This window comes from Dendrobates tinctorius, unplaced genomic scaffold (assembly GCF_039654945.1).
Source record: "Dendrobates tinctorius isolate UK_male_01 unplaced genomic scaffold, ASM3965494v1 ptg000214l, whole genome shotgun sequence".
Classification (NCBI taxonomy): domain Eukaryota; kingdom Metazoa; phylum Chordata; class Amphibia; order Anura; family Dendrobatidae; genus Dendrobates; species Dendrobates tinctorius.
Window position 1 is genome coordinate 7,608,733 of NW_027361881.1, and position 22,570 is coordinate 7,631,302.

The following is a 22,570-nucleotide window of genomic DNA, read 5'->3' on the forward strand; positions in this document are numbered from 1 at the left end:
GATGTAGGTCTACCTAATTATAGCTTGTTAGGATTGTTCTCTCTGAAAATAACATCCTTAGGTCTCACACATGAATTCTAGATAGCTGTATAACGGTATATATACACTTATATGGGACCCTTTACCCTCCAAATTTACTGTGACACACCAACCCTGTATCATGAAGATGCAGAGACTCTTTGTGCTGTCCTGTTCAAGAGGCCTGATTATAAGAAAAAATAAATCTGTATATGCGTATTCTTGGCACCCAGGCCATCCACCGTGCATGTAAAGTGCAGCAGTTCCAATCAAGTTAATGAGGCTTTGCTGCAGTTTTTGCACAGCTGGGCAACCAAGAGCACCATTGTTCAGGAAAAAAAAAACTGTTTTCAAAATCGATGGGGTCCCAGAGGTCGGACCCTCAATGATCATAAAGTGATATATCCTAGTGATATACCATTGCTTTCAGAAGGAAGTACTATTTTAATGCAAGGCAATGTTGAAGCAAAAAAAACAAAAACAAAAAACAACTAAACAGATACTGTGGAATGTCCATTCTGCCCCGGATTATGGTGTGTGCCCTGATGGTGACTGCAAATAAAAATATGCCAAGTTGCTTTTGAAGTAGGTGGTCATTTCTTTGCAGAAATCACAAAAGGGTAATGCTTGTGTTATTAAATACACAATGTTCCTGGCTGTTTTATCCACATATTTGTCAGGCTGCAGGGATTTACAAGGTATTTGTTTGAAAGTAATGATCAGTTTGTGCCGCGTCCAATCACATGTAGATCCACATTGTTCAAACCGTGTTTGACAAAATAATGGTAATATTAATATTTTATTTAGCAATGTGTTTTTTTGGACTCAAGCAGTGAAATACGGCCTGTCTGCCGCGCAGACGAGAGCAGCCACTTTCACCCAAAGTAATCGCCGTCGCTTCATAAAGACAAAGTGAAGGCTTTTATTGTTACTATGTAGTGGCACCTATATTTTTCTTCGTTCCTCAAGCAAATACATTTATAACTAAGAGATTTCCTATCTGTAAGGGAGAAACACAGAGGAGACGGCGTTTTTCTCAGTGCAGACAAATGGACAGATGGTGTTTTTTCATCGTAAAGATGTGTATCTACATACAGTGAACAGCTGTACATGATCTGTCCATATCACAAGAATATTAAGTTACAGATAATTTTTTCCGGGTGTCTTCACATGGAGCTTTAGTGATTATTTCTAAAGATTCTCCGTTATCCATTTTCCCTCTTTCGGCCATATGTATCGCAGACAGCAGATTGCAGGATCATTTCATTCTTCCATAAAATAAATGTTTTCCATTCAGACTCCCTTTATTTGGATCTTATCTGTAGAGAAAGCTTGTATTGGTGCAGGATGGAGTTTTGAGGATGACTGCTCATTCAGGCTGCACTGTACGTTGCTGACCGAAGAACTTTCAATCAGTGGTCACTGATTTTCAGTCAATTCATGCTAAAAAAATAACAAAAAGAAATATAATAAGGTAATTTTCTTTCTGTACAGATCTGAGGCACACATAGTACATAGGGAGGTTTTGTGTCTGTTATGGAGCCCTTAATTTTGTCACTGTTGCATCAACAAACTTTGCATAAATCAATAGTACATATAAATGTGTGTAGAATGTAATAGAAAAAGTAGATTTCAGGACAATATATTTCACAGTAAATGAAGACGACTCAGTGTGTTAGATATCCTATCAAAGACCAGAAAAGAGTCAGTGTACCTTCAAAAGATAGAGCAAGTTATGCTAGCTTTATTAATTGCATTATGCATGTCCATGTGTGACCATATAAGATTGGCAGATACATGCCTGGTGACCGCAGACCAAAATCAAGTAAAATCTAAGGAGCCTTACCCATGCCTCACGATGGGGCAACGCCCCAAACGCACGTTTCGGAATGACTTTCTTTGGGGGGGGGGGGGGTGGAGTTCAACCCCCAACCTTCCCAAAGAAGGTCGTTCCAAAATTGATGCATTTAATTGAAGTTAAGAGTAACATGTCTGTCATCTCTTTGATATATTGTGATATATTTTTTCTGCTACTATGACCGTACTCGACTGCTACTTTTCTTGGTACATCCCATTTACCCAGGCTCTAACACCTTTTTCTGCTTTGAGCTTATTCTGCCAATCTCAACTGATGTACTTGTATGGCAAATGTTCCTGATATGGTAGTGCTATTAGGCATGGCCTTTTTTGTATTTTGTTTATGTTGATCTAATAAAATTTTATTTTATTTTACCAATCTTTTGAAGGTATACAGACTCTTTTATGGTCTTTGATAGGATATCTCCTTTAACATGTGTAGCTGTAACAAGACACCTTGCTCAGCAGATGGAACAGCCTTCTAAGCTTCGAAGAAGAAACTCCACCCCTCCCTAGTGTCCAAACTCATACAGGAAGACCTCCTGCGCAGCCCATGTAGTGTTACTGTTTTGGTCAGACAGCTAGGATTTCATAAGGAGAATATGGACTTATCTTAGATCCTTTCCACACACCGGTTACATTTTTGAGATCTCTGGAACAGGCCGAACGGCTTCCAGGACCTTGATCCGTTCTAGCATCCCAGGGTGGGGAGAAGTGTAGAATGGCTAGTAGGAGCCAGGTAGCAAAGCTGTGTTTAATCTCAACACATAGAAGGGGCCCATCCAGATCCAATGGCGCCAAAACCGCCTCCCTAGGACCAGCCATTAAGGAGTTGTGACTCATCTTAGGTTTTGGAGTTCTAGATGCAAGGGGAGCGAATTTAGGTACAGCCCAGGGGGCAGGAGGGGAGTGAGCCCAAAGGTTAAATGCTTGTGTAAAGCATGGCCTATTGATTCTCTGGGTTTGTAGCAATGATATATTGTGTGGGGAGAAGACAAGAAACAGAGGGGACCACCAGCCTTCCATGTGGCAGCCACTCCCCCACAATCTAGGCCTTTCATCTGACTGGTAACTGACTGTTGTATTCTGCATACTTTGTCCTGCCACTATTGTATTTGCATATCTGACCTTTGTATAAGTATAATCATTGTCTATATAGTGTTTTATTTAGTGTGCCCTTAAGGTGATTAAATATATAATTTAACCTTGGGCTGCTCTTTTATCTCAATCCACACGTCCGGGTTCTTGGCTGAACTTTCCATGCTACCAGGGCTGGTTTCTGGCCTGATATAATCCTGTTAACGGACCAGACTTATATCTAGCGAGTAATTGATGGCAGTCCTTACAGTTGTTTCACTGGTGCTAGTGAAAGGGGCCTCTCAGCTCGTCGGGGTTGTGAGCGAGTGTGGTGCCACGTCATCAGCTGCATGGGCGAACCTCCCTCACCCCGTGTCTCTCTAGGCCCCTGTGGACAGGGGTGTATGGGTAAAACTGTGCAACGGTGACTTTGCGTGTCACCAGGGGGTGCAGAACATCACGTTGGTGCAAGTGAGGAGACCGTACTGCATGATCCTTCTGATATAAAACTGACATCATGTGGGGTGGAGTGGTGCGGGTTTGTCACATGTGGTGGCAACGTTGGGATTCTGCATGATCTCTCTAGTGCCATCCTTCACAAAATGTAATAGATTTTGCAATATATTTCATCAGGGAAATATACTTCTTTCTCCACTTATGAGACACCAAATTTCTTCTGCATCCTGAGCTTCTCATTCCCTATGAAGAACGGCTAACCTCCATCTTGGTCAAAACAATACTGACTACTCACTGAGGTGTCACTTTACAGCTAGCTATTGAAGTCTTTGGAGAGGGGAGAAAGGAACAGAGGAAGAGAAGCAGAAAGACATCCTGCAGCAGCTTCCAAGCAAGTGGTTATCTCACCCATGAGTTTGGATTCACAGCTAGACTGCTCAGTACTCCTACACATTGATGCTGCATATGTGCTACATAAAAACAGGACAGCATGAGTTTCTCCTGTCTGTCTGTACAGTATACTCTGGCGATGACTTACCTAGCTGGAGAACAAAAGTATCTGACAATTTCAAACAAACCTCTGAGTGCTTTTCTCACCCAACATCATGTGATTTGGGTAACCTTCCCCATACAGAATAGATGACTCGCCAATCCTGCAAATATTGGTACTTCAGATAGAGGTGACCCCTTTCTTTTGCATTGATGAACTGGTGCTGGACTCCTTTTCTTCAGGGGGTCCACTGCTCATGGTAGGGTGTACAGTGGGAAACAGGTACCCTTTCTGCCCAGGGAAGCAAGACCTGGCACTATAATCAGCAACCCCCCCCTTTTTTTTTGCATTAAGGCACCATATACACCACTGTTGTATAAATATAAGTACTAGATCAGTCAAGATTCAGTGAGTCCCCCCCGCAGAATACTTTCATCTTTTGGGCCCAAGTTACTTAGTGTGGCACAGTCTTTGTCTATGAGAACTAAGCGACATGGTAGCCATTTTTCTTACTGACTGATGATCTGGATTTAACATTGTAGAAGCAAAAATGTTCTTTTTTTATTGCAGAAGGGTTAATTTTCCATGTCATATATGCTTACTTTACAGCACTTCTCAATTAGCCCCAATGTAGAGCAAAAATGGCTGTAATTCCAGGAGGCTCAATCTTGTGTTCTCTATACGGCAACTGAACCTGCAGTGCTGATCCAAACCTCCCCTTCATACATTATACTTTTTCAGATTGCTGAGCTCGAAAAGAACGTTAAAGAGTTTTAATGCCAGCATGCAACAAGACTAGCGACTCATAATTTCTGATAATAGCTGATAAATTCAATTACAGAAATGTCTCTGTGGGGACTAAAACATAAGGTGCCAAGGTTAGCCCAGCAAAGGGGTCATTAACGCCTGACTAATGGCAAAATGCCTGTAAGGAGAAACTGTTCTAATGGCAGCACTGGGGGGGGGGCAGGTTGGACATTTACTTAAAAAAAAAAAATGTAAAGTGGGCAGCGATAATGCTAGTCATTTTTCATGGTGTGGTTTACATTTGAGCTGTTATTTGAAGATTATGAGAAAAATAAACAATTAATCTTATAAATGGGGACGCACATAATCCTAAATGGGGATCAAACACATTAGAAATAGGTTTCTAAGGGTATATTCGCATATTGCAGATTTACTACAGACACTTTCAATAGCAATTCCACAAGCATCTAAAGGAAAGGCCGTAGCGATAGGTCCGCACCAAATCATGCGGCTTTTCCTGCCAATTTTTCTGTGGCACAGTAGGGTTTTCAAGCCAGTGTTGGGGCGTCACACTATTTGGTGGTGACTTTCTAACCCATGTGACCACTGTAGTGTTTAGTTGGCTGTCATATGGGAAGGAATGACACCACAGGGGTCGAAGGCAGGGAGTAATCATGTGTGGATTGTTTGTTTTTGTTTTTACTTTTTCATATTTGTTTTTATGTTCTGTGGGGAAGTTTCACAATAAAACCACAATTTATTTGCAATATAAATTGACATGCTGAGGATTAAAAAAAATTGCATTTAGATCAATTTATGCACAGGAAATAGCCGCAGTCTGTGGTTCATAACATTAAATTCTCATCCACTTGGCTACTGTGAAAAAAAAAAAAAAACACCCTGCAAATATTCTGTCCAAAATTCACATGGAGGACCTGCAGCATTTCTGCTGAACACAGTCTTATGGAACATTACTCCAATTTAGTCACCAATAAGAAAAAAATATTGCCTGAATTATCATCCTATATCCTTCCTTATCCTCACCTACTGCAATCACTATGACGTTAGACTGCCTAGATTTGCAGTATGGTTCTTCTCATGCCACCAGACATTTTGCAACTTCTTTTTTTTGTGTAAATTTGGGAAAAACATGCTAATTGTTCTATTTGCAAAGTCTAATTTTATCACCTGAAGACATTTTAGCACCATTCACAAATCATCAACACAAGAAAAAAAATGTCACCTTGCACATGGATTGCCCTTTAACAACCTTATTAAATTTCTTTATTAGTGTCTAAGAAGGACAAATCTGGCCGTACTCATTACCATCAACCGTTCAATATGATGGTCTTCATTAACCTATTAATGCAAGCCTGGGACAATTAGATCAGATATCAAGTTGATCAATAATCTGATGGCAGATGAAATCTCTCTACACGGATGTGATTGGCTTGAATCTGGTTGGGGTGTATAATATTGAGGAGATTAAACTAATTGTACACCATCTCTCCGAGGCTCCACACGCAATGAAATATGTCTTTTGGCCCTGACAGAATAATATTGTGGCATTTGTGAAGATGTCACTTTTTTTGTCTGCTTTAATTATCATCCTGATCATATTAAAAGGGATTCCACGCATTTTTATAACTAATCTGTCCTTACTGCGTACAGATAGAAAATCGATTGCTTGGAGACTAGAGAAATTCAAGTATGGCGATCCAGCTTAAAGTGTCTCGTGTAAAATATTGTTTTCATACAGACTTTAAGAGAATTCTAAGTTATAGGAAGCCATCCCTGATTTAGGATCCTCATGTGTTCTATACACACCCAAGAAATTTCAATATCCATTGTGTAATTGTTTTTCCCTGTCGTGGTCCAGTGGTGGGATACATTGTGATCAGCCTATAGTTGGGGGTCCTGCAGAAAGATAGGTTGTAAAAAGACATACGTCCCTGGCACATGTCTTTAAATAAATCTGTTAATGGAAAACTACAAAAAAAAACATTTTAAAACTTGCCAAAGTTTTTGTTGCTTAAAACTTTATCAGCTTTAGTGAATTTTCATACTTTTCAACTTTGGTTTCCATTTAGAAACTTTCGTTGTGCTGTAATCTGAAGTTGGACGAGTTTTGTTATGGCTGCTGGATATCATAGATATTTCATCATCTAAAGATCCAAGAGGTTCTTATAAGAAAGATTAATCTGGGCTTTAATTGGTGGGTTAAAGCCTGCCCAGTAATGGCATTTCTCAAACTTTCAACAATTTAATTAGATCGATTTAGATCTAGTACAATATGTTTTGGTTAGATAAAACCAAAAATTAATTTGGGCAACTTTAAAAGTGTGTGAAGACCACCAGGGAACAGCGAGAGCTCTCCAGTCCAATATTCTAAACACATCTTCATTGGCCTTCCAGACTCCTCGCAGTTGTTCATTCTGAGATCAATACAACTCCCAGATCTTCACTAAAACATCTTCGACAAGCAGTTCGTCTAGGGCAAAGAACAAAGTCTACCCATTGATTTCCTGGCCTCATGTAACCCATCTACCTATTCAGCTAGTCCGTTACAAAGGGGGAGAGGTTGTTCAAACCCGTGAGACCAATGATAAGTGCAAGTAAGTTAGGAGATATTTTCCGTGCCCCTTCCATTTGTAACTTAATCTTCAAGTCATCGCATTTATATGAAGAATATGTAGATGACACGACAAAGACCTGAGACTGATGCACTCTGTACTTGTAAGACCAAGTGCGACTTATGGGCCTGACACACAATAATGTCCTAACACTAAAACACGTGTAACATTCTTTTTGAATAGATAAAGTGGTAGCTATCTATATAACATCTACACACCGCAACTTCTTCAGAGTTATTTTGGAAATAAAGTGGTTAAAAATCTGACTTATCTCTAAACCAGAAGTATTCCATTAAGAGACTGTTAAGGTACTGCCACATTTAGTGATGTACCAGCGATATGACGCGGTCAGGATCGCTGGTACATCGCTAAGTGGTCGCTAGTGAGCTGCCACACAGGCCGATCTCACCAGCGACATCGCTGGGGACGGGGGTCGCTACTTACCTGTCACACTAGGCGATCCTGCGTCCTCCCGCCCGGCTCCACGCTCGTCTCTCCACAGGAAGCGCCGCAGGAAGCTGACGACGAGAAACGGTCCTGAACGTTCTCGCGCGATCAGCGATAACCAGCGGGGGAGCGGTCGGAGGTAAGTATCAGACACAGAGATATCGCTAGCAATATCGCTATAACGTCACAATTTATAGCGATATTGCTAGCGATATCGCTTAGTGTGACAGTACCTTTAGTTACACAACGTAGATTTTCATCACATGCATTATAAACATAACATTGGTTTGGAAAAATGAAAAGTATAGCCCAGTTAAACCAAGTTCTCACGTATCCACAGAATAGAGGGTAACTGCTAGATTGGTTGGGGTCCCAGTAGTCAGGCAGCTGCAGGATCGGTGAGGGTCTGACTGCTGGGACCCCAACCAAGAACCAAAACAGGAATCCTGTGCCTCCCAGTAGAATGGGACAACAGTCACTCACAGCTTCATTCAAAGTGTATGAAACTAATGAAGAGCATGGTCTATTCAAGCAGGGGATATCTGTGCAGATACCAGTGGTTGGACTCTCCCCATTCTAGCAGTTATAACTTATGATACAGATTCCAGGTGGAATACCCATTTAAAAAGCAAAACTGGTCCCTCAGATTCCAGGTAGAATACCCATTTAAAAAGCAAAACTGGTCCCTTACTGATTACCTAAAGTAGGATAGAGGAATGATTCTGTTTGGTTTCTTTGCATGTCCGTGACATGTACTGTGCCTTCAGATCAAATCAATGGCCTGACCTCACCCCACTGATCACCTTCTCGCTCTGTTGGAATGTAAATCAAGTGATGTAACCTCCTGTGAAGAGGGGGGTGACCCTTCCAATAGCCATGTTCCAAAAGCTAATGGAAAGAATTTACATAAAATGTTGAGGTTTCTCAAATTTGTTGATGTTCAGCAGCCTGATTGTGCGTTGAGGTAAAAGAACCAGCCCACCACTTCTTTGCACCTTCTCTGACCCACGGCTATATTTCATTACTTTTTATAGAACGGTTGATCGGAAACTTACCACCTTCTTGTAACGATAATGAATGCTCCCCACTGTGTGATCTCTCAGTCCATTCAAAAAGTAGGAAACATTTAAAGAGACAGGAGGGTAAAGCTTCCCAATTAGTGGTTATTAGATACAGATAAACTATAAGCTTACCTCATCTTTGGAGCATACTAATTGTACACTTACATTGCCTACATACAAGTTGAGCGCCTTTGTTTTGCTAACGTAATAGACATGGACTTTCATTAAACAGCAATGTAGAACAGTAATTATTCGCCGATGTGAAGGAAAACCTCACAGTTCTGAAAGGTTTCCTCTGGGCTATCTTTTTTTCCATAATTTCTATTCGCTCTGTATAAATAATTAGGTTGTATCTCTCTCAATTTGCAATTTTTTTACTCAAATAATTGAAAACAAGAATTTCTTATGTCGTCAGGATTGACGAGAAATGAAGAATTTTCATCCATGAAATGTAAAATGATTTTCTGCTTAGGATGTAGGTCAAATTTTACACGTCATGCTTCCTCCTCCGGAACAAAAGCTATACTTGGGTCAACCACTAATTACACAATTTTAAAGGTTGTTGTACAGACTCAATGTTCAATACCACACACAATTAGAAAGATGTACAGTCATGCTCAAAAGTGTGGGGACTAGTGATGGGCGAGTAGCACCGTTGCTCGGGTCTCCCCGAACATGCTCAGGTGATTTCCAACTATTTTGGCCTGCTCGGAGATTTAGTTTTCGTCGTCTCAGCTGCATGATTTTTGGCTGCTAGACAAGCTGAATTCATGTGGGAATTTCCTAACAAACAGACATTCCACACGTGATCAGGCTATCTAGCAGTCGCAAATCATGCAGCTACGGTGACAGAAACTAAATCTCCGACCACGCCAAAATACTCAGAGGACACTTGAGCATGCTCGGGTAAACCCAAGCAACGAGTATACTCGCTCATCACAAGTTGGGTCCCTTGAAATTGTTCCAGAAAATTATTGCAATAACACATGTTTTGTTATATACACATGTTTATTTCCTTTGTGTCTTGGAATAAGCCCCCCCTCCCAAAAAAAACCCACAGAAAAAGTGCAAATTGGACATAATTTCACACACAACTCCTAAAATGGACTGGACGAAATTTTTGGCACTAACAACTTAATGTTTGCTTTCAAACCCTCTGGAATAAATAACTGCAATCAATCGCTTCCTATAACCATCAACAAGCTCCTTAAACCTCTCGGCTGGAATTTTGGAGCACTCTTCTTTTGAAAACTGCTCCAGGTCTCATATGTGAAGGCACCTTCTCCGAACAGCAATTTTAAGATTTCTCAGGTGATCAATATGATTCAGATCCGGACTCATTGCTGGCCACTTCATAACTCTCCAGCGCTTTGTTTCTATCCATTTCTGGGGGCTCTTTGAAGTATGTTTGGGGTAATTGTCCTGCTAGAAGACCCTTGACCTAGGATGCAAACCTAGCTTTGTGAAACTGGGCACTACATTGTGATGAAAAATCCTTTGGAAACCTTCAGATTTCATGATGTCTTGCACACAGTAAAGGCACCTAGTGCCAGAGGCAGCAAAATAACCCCAAAACATCTTTGTACCTCCGCCATATTTGACTGTAGGTACTGTGTTCTTTTCTTTGCAGGCCTCATTCCATTTTCGGTAAACAGTACAATGATGTGCTTTACCAAAAAGCTTTATCCTAGTCTTATCTGTTCACAGGATGTATTTCCCAGAAGAATTTTAGCTTACTCACATACATTTTGACAAACTGTAGTCTAGCTTTTTTATGTCTTTAGTGTCAGTAGAGGGGTCCTCCTGGGTCTCCTGCCACAGTGCTTTATTTCATTCAAATGTCGATGGATAGTCCGCACTGACACTGATGATTCTTGAGCCTGTAGTACAGCTTAAATTTATTTTGGACTTGATTGGCGTTCATCCACCATCCGGGCTATCCTGCATTACAACCTTTCATCATTTTCTCTCTGCCGTTCGGGGAGATTAGCTACAATGGCATGTTTTGTAAAGTTCTTGACTATGTTGAGCACCATGTACAAACGACATCAAGTAAGTTGTTCCCTCCAACTATACCAAAGCATGTACTAAAAGCAAAAAAATTCCCAGTAGTATTCCCAATTTTTAGAAACACCTGTCTTGATATTCTGGAGTGCTCTTCCGAGACTGCTGACCAAACAGGAATTTCCAATACTGAGAAAGAAGTGGATAAGTATATCTGAAAAAAATTCTTCAAGCTTTATCATAAATCCACATCTTTTAAAAGTCCATATGTGAATAGTAAGAAAATTGTTTCCAGCGAGCGTTGAAGGAACAGTAGTAGACTTTTTAGCAAAAAAACCTCAATATTGAATGAATCCAAAAAACGTTACAAGTATAGACAAAAAGTTAACCCCTCACTTGAAAAAGGCATCTGCCGAAATGCGTAGTTTTATGGGGCATGAGGGGTTAACTTTTTGTCTATACATGCAATGTTTTTTGGATTTATTAAATATTGAGGAGTTTTTTGCTAAAAACGTCTACTACTGTTCCTTCAATGCTCGCTGGAAACACTTTTCTTGCTTGGATACAGCTGTGCTTAGCCTGGACTGGACTACATCCGTGCTGAAGCGTCTTAAACGGCCGTCACAGTGGTGAGCTGTAATCAAACATATTTTTTCCCTTATATGTGAAGAGTGGTACAGAAACCGCACTAATGCGTTTTTGACGTCAACTGTGCCCTTAGTCATACAGCATCATGAACATTTTGAATGTGGCCTAACTGGTGTTTTAGTAAAGACATCAACAAACTGGAGCAAGTTCAGAAAAGAGCGACCAGAATGGTGACCGGTCTGCAAACCCTGTCTTATGAGGAAAGGTTGCAGGATTTGGGAATGTTTAGTTTGCAAAAGAGAAGACTGAGAGGAGACTTAATAGCTGTCTACAAATATCTAAAGGGCTGTCACATTGTAGAAGGATCAACTTTATTCTCATTTGCACAAGGAAAGACTAGAAGCAATGGGATGAAACTGAAAGGGAGGAGACACAGATTAGATATTAGAAAAAACTTTTTGACAGTTAGAGTGATCAATGAGTGGAACAGGCTGCCACAAGAAGTGGTGAGTTCTCCTTCAATGGAAGTCTTCAAACAGAGGCTGGACAGACATCTGACTGGGATGATTTAGCGAATCCTGTTTTGAGCAGGGGGTTGGACCAGATGGCCCAGGAGGTCCCTTCCAACTCTACGATTCTATGATTCTATGATAATGGCTGTCCTAATCGGTGATTGACAGCTATCTCTGCACACTATAAAAGTAAGGCTGTCAATCACTGATTAGAACCGCCTACAGGACTCAAAACACCAAAATGAACAAAGGTCTAAAGGAATAAAAAAATACAAATTATGCTGAGTTTTTTTTCCTTAAAACTATGCATCGATCTGATCAGCTTCCTCTGCCCAATGACATGTTGCTTGCAGATTGCACTATATTTTCATTGTAACAAGTTCCCCTTAAGAATTTTTTGGAAAAAAAATTGAGCTCCCGGCATGTAGTCTGAAAATCAAGAGTAGACACAAACTCCAATGACAGTTTGTAGTCCGCACAGACTGATATAAATAAAAACATGTCCCTTTTATAATATAGTACAATTAAGCTAAAAGAATCTATGAGGGCAGAATGCCTTTACTAAAGCAATATAGGAGAGCTGGACTTCCCTGTTTGCCCAGTTTAATCATCAGGACAGTTCCTGAGGACATTTGTTGAAAAATTGGGCATCGAATATTATTGTGTACCTTGGCCAAGGCATTTATTGTGATCAAGATAATAAATAAGGAAATGATTTGGAGTCCAAATGAGCCAGAGCTCCGTCGTCAGTCTGACTCAACCAAGCAATTACGAAAAGTAACACCGCCATACACCGGCGAGAACTAATACTCTAATAGATGAACAAGTGTATTGCTGGATACAAAATGTGGGCTTCAGTGAAATGGATTTAGAGGACTTGGCTATGAGAGAGGTCGCTCCATTATAATACTGATACAAGGATTTGCACTAACCCTATAGGTAGATGTTTGGGTGGACACCCAGTGACAAGGTTGGACTGGCCCACCAGCGAACCGGAGAATCCTCCGGTGGGCCCTGGCTTCTTCAGGAGGGGTCATAGTGCACATCTTGCAGCTGCTATGGGGCTCTTGAGGGGGGGGAGAAAGGTGCGCCCAAAGTTCTTCAGTCTGATATTGCCCAATGATATATAAACAGATGTAAAGAAACCATTACCTTTTTGGAAAACTTCACGTTTGTAAAGAACATTGCTGCACAGGTGTTTAGTATCCACTCCAGTAATGAAATGTGGCCTTTAAAAAAAAAAAAATTCTCTGCTTCTCACTTCCCGCCGAAACATTACAATTGTTTTCTTTTTTTCTTATCTACATAAACAACGCAAGTTTGTCAGAAAATTGAAAATGTGCACGTTGTCCCATCAGTTAAAATGGGCTGTCAACCTGTGCGCTGGCTCTCCCCCTGCATCAGATGAATGATGAAAATGGGTTCTGGCTTCGGAGGTTTTTTTGTTTTTCCTTTTTGTGTATGACGCAGAAGTAAATGATCAGAGTAGTAACATTTTTAACCTTATCTATCATACTGAAACGTTTTTTCTGCCTCCTATAAAAGATGTCAGTGTCGATTAAGGACATTTTTCAATGAGGTATAATTCACAGATCCTACGAGCGAATCCAGGAGCAGTGAAGTATTAAAGAGACTGTGAATACTTAATTACGGAAACGTTGCCTTCTTACCTCTTCTTTAATACATTGGTGTGCAGCTCCAGAACATAATCCCCCCATCTCCTTTCTTTTTTCCTTTCTGGTGAATTAGAGGAGGTAAGCTGGACAGGACTGCGGAGCATATGTCACTTTGTATCTAGTGACAGAGAGACGAATGATACTTCTAGTATCGTATACTCAACCAAGCTTATCTTGTACATAAGAGCGCATTACTTTCTCCGGCCTTGTATCACTGTGGACAGTATCATTAAATGCCACGTCATTGCTAGTTATGGAGTAAAGCTTTTTCTTGAGGTGCCTCCTGGGATACATGTAACAGTAAAGAGAATGATGGGTAAAGATGGAACCGACATTAAATTTTCAATGGAAGCGCTATTGACTTTGACTTTATCTGTTAGATAGTGTTTGTCACAGAACCCGGATAGCTGAGGAGACTCGTCAGTTGAAACTTGCAGCCGGTTGAACGATATGGACAGGTGATGGTTCCAAAGGGATTAGCTAGGCAAGCTACGAGCTGGAGGGGGTAAATTGACGGTTTATTTATCCAATTCACTGTCAAGGTCAGCTTGCGAGAGATATGTCCTATGTGTGCTTACAAAATGCCAAAATCCTGGCAAATTGTCTGAAAGAGCTTCCAAATCACTGACCTTTGAACAATTCACATCAACATGCCAATGTTTTTTTTAACAATATCCTTGGAGTGCATTAAATGGTTTGTAAAATCACCGTTTTTAATGTCAAGTGCAGTGTCTTGGCTTTCCATCACAGAGTATGGTGGATGAAATGTACTCCTAAAAGCAAGATTCTAGGGTTTTACAAAGGAAATTGAAGAAATTATACTAATACGGGGTTAAAACATTATCGAGTATGATGAATGCCATGTCTTCAGGCGTTTTTAGAATATATTTTTTTTCAAACATATTTTTTCATCATATGTAAATACCTTCATTGAAAGAAGATAAAATACAATACTTAACATATAAGGGATTACAACAGCAGCAGTTCCTGTATGTAGTACACAATAAAACTTTGCTATTTTTGATACCAAAAGTGATTATTACAACCCTTAAAAAAACAACAACCCCTCTGAAATCTTGCAAACTCTATTAACAGACTGTAAATGTGCTTTATTTTAGCCTGTATTCTGAAAATTGAACTTGTGTGTGAGGAGTCCAATCAGAAAATATAAAGCCGATATGGTACTGACATCATCCTACAAGCTAACGGTTTGGGCATACAGCAGATACTCATCGCAGACCCAAAGCCTCCCTTACACATTAGACTAATATTGGCGGCCAATATTGACATGTTCGACCAACAGTTTAAGGTGTATGGGAGTCCCGGAATATATATCGTTTCCGAATGTTTAATTTATGACTGACAATGATACTGCCACCAAGAGATACACCGCTGCTATGTCTGGCAATGACTCTCTCGTAGACAGCACTCTGCCGAACGGTGAGCTGGCCAAATGGTCATCCGAACTATTGTTCTGTTGCCAGGAATCTAATGTGTATGACGGGCTTAATGGCCATGGTCAGGTCGCTGGCTGCTAAAAGCAAGCAATGGCTCGCCACAGTTGTAGGGGGGTGATGGACTGACATAAGGAGCCCACTCTATCAAACCCCTTAGAAGCCATAGGAAATAGCAAATAAATCATCTAAGATGTTAAAGACTAAATTAATTGTTGCCTGATGCCCAAAGCTAATGAAAGCAAACCTGGGCATTGGAGAACACATGGCTGCCATCTTGCTCTGAAGTTGTTCCTTAAACGTCCCCATTAAAACACTGTACAGCAGTTGTTTTGCTTGGAAAATTCTTAAAACACTGTTCCCTTTGGCTTCCTAAAGAGCTGTACTGTAACACTGGATAATGACTGTTAAGTGTCAGAGTCATTCTGTTATCATAGAATCATAGAATCGTAGAGTTGGAAGGGACCTCCTGGGCCATCTGGTCCAACCCCCTGCTCAAAGCAGGATTCGCTAAATCATCCCAGTCAGCCCACACACATCCCCCTGTATACCATATGAGCCCACACAGCCCCTATATGCCATATGAGCCCACACACAGCCCCCTATATGCCATATGAAACCACACTCATCCCCCTATATGCCATATGAAACCACACTCATCCCCCTATCATAGAATCATAGAATCGTAGAGTTGGAAGGGACCTCCTGGGCCATCTGGTCCAACCCCCTGCTCAAAGCAGGATTCGCTAAATCATCCCAGTCAGCCCACACACATCCCCCTATATGCCATATGAGCCCACAAACAGCCCCCTATATGCCATGAGCTCATACTCATCCCCCTATATGCTATATGAGCCCACACACATCGGCCTATATGCCATATGAGCCCCTACACACATCCCCCTATATGCCATATGAGCCAACACACAGCCCCCTATATGCCATATGAGCCCCCACATACAGCCCCCTATATGCCATGAGCCCACACACATCTCCCTATATGCCATATGAGCCCACACACATCGGCCCATATGCCATACGAGCCCACCCACATCCCCCTGTATACCATATGAGCCCACACAGCCCCTATATGCCATATGAGCCCACACACAGCCCCCTATATGCCATATGAAACCACACTCATCCCCCTATATGCCATATGAAACCACACTCATCCCCCTATCATAGAATCATAGAATCGTAGAGTTGGAAGGGACCTCCTGGGCCATCTGGTCCAACCCCCTGCTCAAAGCAGGATTCGCTAAATCATCCCAGTCAGATGTCTGTCCAGCCTCTGTTTAAAGACTTCCATTGAAGGAGAACTCACCACTTCTCGTGGCAGCCTGTTCCACTCATTGAACACTCTGTCAAAAACTTTTTTCTAATATCTAATCTGTGTCTCCTCCCATTCAGTTTCATCCCATTGCTTCTAGTCTTTCCTTGTGCAAATGAGAATAAAGTTGATCCTTCTACAATGTGACAGCCCTTTAGATATTTGTAGACAGCTATTAAGTCTCCTCTCAGTCTTCTCTTTTGCAAACTAAACATTCCCAAATCCTGCAACCTTTCCTCATAAGACAGGGTTTGCAGACCGGTCACCATTCTGGTCGCTCTTTTCTGAACTTGCTCCAGTTTGTTGATGTCTTTTTTAAAATGTGGTGCCCAAAACTGGACACAATATTCCAGATGAGGTCTGACCAAAGAGGAGTAGAGGGAAATAATGACTTCACGTGATCTAGACTGTATACTTCTGTTAATACATCCTAGAATTGCATTTGCCTTTTTTGCTGCTGCATCACACTGTTGACTCATATTCAGTCTGTGATCTATTAGTATACCCAAGTCTTTTTCACATGTGCTGTCACTTAGCCCTATTCCTCCCATTCTATATATGCTTTTTTCATTTTTATTGCCCAGATGTAGTACTTTGCATTTCTCCCTGTTAAAAACCATTCTGTTACTTGCTGCCCACTTCTCCAGTTTATTTAAATCTTTTTGAATCCTCTCTCTCTCTCTTCTCTAGTATTAGCTATCCCTCCTAGCTTTGTGTCATCAGCAAATTTAATCAGTTTACCCTCAATTCCTTCATCTAAATCGTTGATAAAGATGTTGAACAATACAGGGCCCAGGACAGAGCCCTGTGGTACCCCACTTGAGACATTCTTCCAACTGGATGTGCAGCCATTTACGACCACTCTTTGGGTCCGATCACTAAGCCAGTTATGAATCCACCTAACAGTTGCCTTGTCCATTCCATACTTAGTCATTTTTTCAATAAGGATTGTATGAGAGACTTTGTCAAATGCTTTGCTGAAGTCAAGATATACTATATCTACAGCATTTCCTTGATCCACCCAATCAGTGATACCGTCATAGAAGGAAATTAAGTTACTCTGACATGACTTATTAGTTACAAACCCATGCTGACTCTGTTTAATCACTTCATTCTTATCCAGGTATTGACATACATGTTGTTTAATAATTTGTTCAAAGATCTTTCCTGGTATAGAAGTCAGACTCACCGGCCTATAGTTACCAGGGTCCACCTTCTTCCCCTTTTTGAAGATAGGAACAACATTTGCTCTTCTCCAGTCTTCTGGCACTTCTCCTGTTCTCCAAGAATTTTCAAAGATTATGGAGAGGGGTTCAAAAATTTCTTCTGCTATCTCCTTCAGTACTCTGGGGTGTAATTCATCTGGACCTGGAGACTTGAATTCATTTAGGTTAGCTAAGTGTTTCCTCACTATCTTTCTGTTTATAGATATCCTGGATTCTTCTATTCCCTTAATAGGACAGTGAATAACAGTTGATGTTACATTTCCTTTCTGAGAGAAAACAGATGCAAAAAAGGAATTTAAAAGTTCAGCCTTCTCAACATCCTGTCTTACCATTTCATCATTTTCATCCTGTAAAAATCCTATAGCATCTTTGACTTTTCTTTTACTTTTGACATATCCCCAAAATCCTTTATTATTGCTTTTGACATCTCTTGCAAGCCTCAATTCATTTTCAGCTTTAGATAATCTGATCTGTGCCCTGCAGGTTCTGCAGACAGCATTATATTCTTCTTTAGATATGCCTCCCTCTTTCCATTTTATAAACATTTTTTTCTTCCTTTTTAGCATGTGCTTAAGTTCTGTGTTCATCCATCCTGGTTTCCTTAAATGCTTCCTATTCTTCCCTCTTTTCGGAATTGTTAACAACTGTGCTTTGAGAATTTCATTTTTCAAGATTTCCCATCCTTCCTGGACATTTTTGTCTTTAAGGATATCCAGCCATTGGATCCCTCCAATTCTCTTTCTGAATCCCTTAAAATCTGCCTTTCTGAAATCTAACCTTGACGTCTGAGTCTTCACAGGTCTTCCGCCTCTAGTTATCCAAAATTCTAAAATAGCATGGTCGCTACCTCCTAGGGTCCCAGCCACTTTTACCTCCTCAACCATTTCCTCCCTGTTTATAAGGATTAGATCCAAGGTAGCAGTTCCCCTTGTTTTCTCCCCTACCTTTTGGAAGATAAAGTTGTCAGCAAGAGAGGATAAGAATTTCCTTGACCTGTTAGTTTTGCCTGAGAGAGATTCCCAACAAATGTCTGGATAGTTGAAATCTCCCATGACAACTATGTCATATTTTTTTGAGAACTTGGCCATTTGATGCATAAAGAGTTCATCCATATCTTCAGCTTGCACAGGTGGCCTGTAGTAAATGCCTACAATGGTGTCCTTTCCATTGTTCTGTCCTTGTATTCTTACCCAAACAGTTTCCACAGAACTCCCGGTCTCTGAAGCTTCAATCTCTGTGCAGATATACGCGTTTCTAACATACAATGCGACACCCCCTCCTCGTTTATCAAGTCTGTTTCTTGCAAATAAGTTGTATCCTTCTAGTCTTGTATTCCAATCATGTGTATTGTCCCACCAAGTTTCAGTGATTCCAATGACATCATATTTCTTTTCCTGTGTTAGTAGTTCCAATTCTCCTTGTTTGTTGCCCATGCTTTGTGCATTAGTATAGAAACATTTTAGTTTGTGATTGGTTTCTCTTTCTCCAATATTTTTATTAATTAGATTCTTTCGTCTTTGTTCTTCCTTTCCACTTCTAATAGCAGAGTTCTCAATAGCATTTGTCAGGTGTATGGCTTTTTCTGGTCTTTTGCTTCCCTTCCCATGTTGTTCTAGTTTAAAGCTCTCCTTACAAGTGTAGCGAGGCGACTTCCAAATACATGCTTTCCAGTCTTCGTAAGGTGCACCCCATCTCTAGCAAGTAGTCCATCGTATAAGTAGTTCACTCCGTGATCCAGAAATCCAAATCGTTGCTGACGGCACCATCGACGTAGCCAGTTGTTCACCTGCAGAATCTTATTCCACCTCCTTGTTCCATGGCCATCCACTGGGAGGATGGAAGAGAAGACCACCTGCGCTCCCAGTTCTTTCACTTTCTTGCCTAAGTCTTCAAAGTCTCTGCAGATGGTTTCCAGGTCGTTTCTTGCGGTGTCATTCGTCCCCACATGTAGTAGCAGGAATGGGTAGTCATCTGTAGGTCTGAAGAGTCCTGATATCCTGTCAGACACATCTTTAATTTTTGCACCTGGAAGACAGCACATTTCTCTTGAAGTTATATCCGGTCTGCAGATAGCGGCCTCTGTTCCTCTCAACAGGGAATCCCCCATGACCACCACACTCCGTTTCTTCTTCACAACATTTTTCTTTCTCCATCCAGGAGGACTCTGAAGGCGTACATGGTTGCTGTTTGTTGGCAAAGTCTTATCCTGATGTATTTCTTCATCGTTTTCCGGCGTGAGAGCCTGGTACTGGTTTCTGAGCAGTATGGGTGCTGACTGCCTCCTGATCCTCCTGCTTCTCTGGGTCACATGTCTCCATTCCTCTGTTTCTTCAGGTGCACTTCGAATTTCTTCTCTTTCTGTAACATGAAGAGATAATTCTGCTCTGTCCAAGAACTCTTCACCTTCCTTAATGTTATATTATACATTCAATTGTTTTCATGCTAAAAGTTTGGGTAAAATGTTTTAAGTTTAAGCAAACGAAATAAAGAAAATCAATTAGCCCTGTCCATGTAATCACTGGCACGTAGTGATTGAAAGTTGTGCTTAAAAACAGAGTAGATACGTCATATTGTCATTTAATTTCTAAGGCTCTCTTGGGTGTACATCAGATAGATGTATGTTGTGACCCGGAATGAGAGCAGGTTGGGGATTGTTTGTTGCTCAGGTTGGAGCGCTCTATTTTGTTTACTTGAAAGGTTTAATGATATTAATATGAGCCGGGGGAATTGGAGGTGACTAGATGTCTCAGGCTGATTGTTGTGGAAAACATCATTGATTACAATCCAGCTCACTGTGTTAGTTTTAGAAAGTTAATAATTTTGGGGTTTTTTTGGTAAGTGACTTGGTTTTTTCCAATGCTTAGAAACGTCTCTGATTGTACTATTGTTCTACGTGGCATGAGCAGCTATCAAGGTGCAGTAAAGTGGATCTGTAGATTACATTGCATCGTGCTTATTTTCCATACCGTATATGCAAAAAAAAAAAAATCTGATTAACCAAACAGCAAATCCCAATCTACAAGAGCGCCTGATACACATCCAGCCATCCTACAAAGCATCATTCTACATGGATTTCTCAAGCCAACTACCAGGTAGCTTTATATATTAACAAATCTTCCTTACAAGGGATTTTGCTACGATTTGTAGCTCTAATACATTGTTCTATGGTTGGGGCCCTGCACTTACTGACTGAAGCAATATTCATGAATATGTTCTATAGCTTAAAGACTAATCCCTGAGGATGTTATTTCCATCTTGCAAAGTAAAGGCATACAGCTAAGATATATGATCAATTATGGCCATTGGAGATCAATCTCTAGGAACCCCTGCGTATGATGAATATGAAGGGGTGGCGCCTGGTACTGATCACCCCTCTAACAGTAAAGGAGCTTGACGCCATTCATGGGTGGGGTAACTTTTGATCCATGGAGGGGAGCACTCACAAACCTCCTCTAAGAGCCACTTCTCCCTACCATCCAGGACAATGTAGTAATGATGCTTTTCCCAGAATGATGGAGACTCTCTCACAAGGAAAAAGTAATAACTACTCTAAGTGTCTCAGTGAACAAACCATAAAAACGTTGCATCCATGATCACGAATGCCCCCAGAATATCAATCTCCTTGAGAACCTATGGTCAATCCTCAAAATGCGGATGGGCAATCAAAACCACTGAAATTGTGATAACCTCCGAGCACTGATGAGACAACAACGGGCGATTATCAGTCAGGATTTGGCCCAGAAGCTGATATCCAGCTGCCAGGGTGAGGGGTAGAAGTATGAAGAAATATGTGTCATCACTGGTAATCTTGAGATTTTACATAAACCTGATGAATTTGTTAATAAAAGTTTAACCCCTTTCTGATATCCGACGTACTATTCCGTCCATGTGGCCTGGCACAATTTGACCATGGACAGAATAGTATGTCATAGCGATCGGCCACGCTCATGGGGGGGGGGGGGGGGTGCGCAGCCGATCCCGGCCGGGTGTTAGCTGGTATGGTAAAGATTTTTCTTACTCAAAGATGCGCTGGATTTAATGTTGCAGACGCAAAAATGTTCCTTTTTATTGCAGAAGGGTTAATTTTCCATGTCATATATGCTTACTTTACACCACTTTTAGCCCCAAAGTAGAGCAAAAATGTCTGTAATTCCAGGAGGCTCAATCTTGTGTTCTCTATATGGCAACTGAACCTGCAGTGCCGATCCAAACCTCCCCTTCATACTTTTTCAGATTGCAGAGCTCGAAAGAACGTTAATAAGCTCAGCCGGGCTGAGCTGAGATCAGATCCCCGCTAGCACAGTGAGCGCTCACGGTGCTAGCGGGGATCTCATCGAAGTCACCGCAGCTCAGCCCAGCTGGGAATGGAGCTCAGTGACCGGAGGTAACCTCTATGACATCACCCTCGGTGACTGACGGTCCGTGGAAACACACTGACATGTGCACAGTCCCATTCACTTGAATAGGCAAATGGCGCTCCGTTCCTCCCGAGTCTCTCCGCATGGCTAAGTAGCACTGTACAGCCACATATGGGGTATTGCCACGTTCAGTAGAAATTGTGTGACAAATTTTGTTTCAATTTTTTGCCACTTCTTGTGTGAAAATGTAAAATCTTTGGCTAAAACAAAATTTTGGTGTTAAAAATGTAGTTATTTTGTCCTCACTGCCCAATGATACACAATTCTGTGACACACCCATGGTGTCAATATGATTACTGCACCCCCTAGATGAACTCATTGAGAGGTGTAGTTTGTAAAATGGGGTCACTTATAGGGGATTCTGTTGTTTTGGCACCTCATTGGCTCTCCCAGTTGGTCATGGTATCTGCAAACCATTACAGTAAAATCTGGCGCTCCTTCCCTTCTGAGCTCTGCCATGCGCCCAAACAGTGGTTTACCCCCACAAATGGGGTATCAGCGTGCTCAAGACAATTTGCACAATAACTTTTGGGGTCCAATTTCCTCTGTTACCCTTGGGAAAATAAAAAAATC

At 41.2% G+C, this 22,570-nt stretch overlaps 1 long non-coding RNA gene across 1 annotated transcript in view; it reads right to left on the reverse strand.

Moving 5' to 3' along the window:
- Nucleotides 1–801: 801 nt before the first annotated feature.
- Nucleotides 802–22,570, reverse strand: part of LOC141058792 (uncharacterized) — a 523,866-nt gene continuing 502,097 nt past the window's right edge. Inside the window, exon 5 of the long non-coding RNA XR_012222316.1 lies at nt 802–1,461. This is a non-coding gene — a long non-coding RNA (uncharacterized lncRNA). The remainder of the gene's footprint in view (nt 1,462–22,570) is intronic.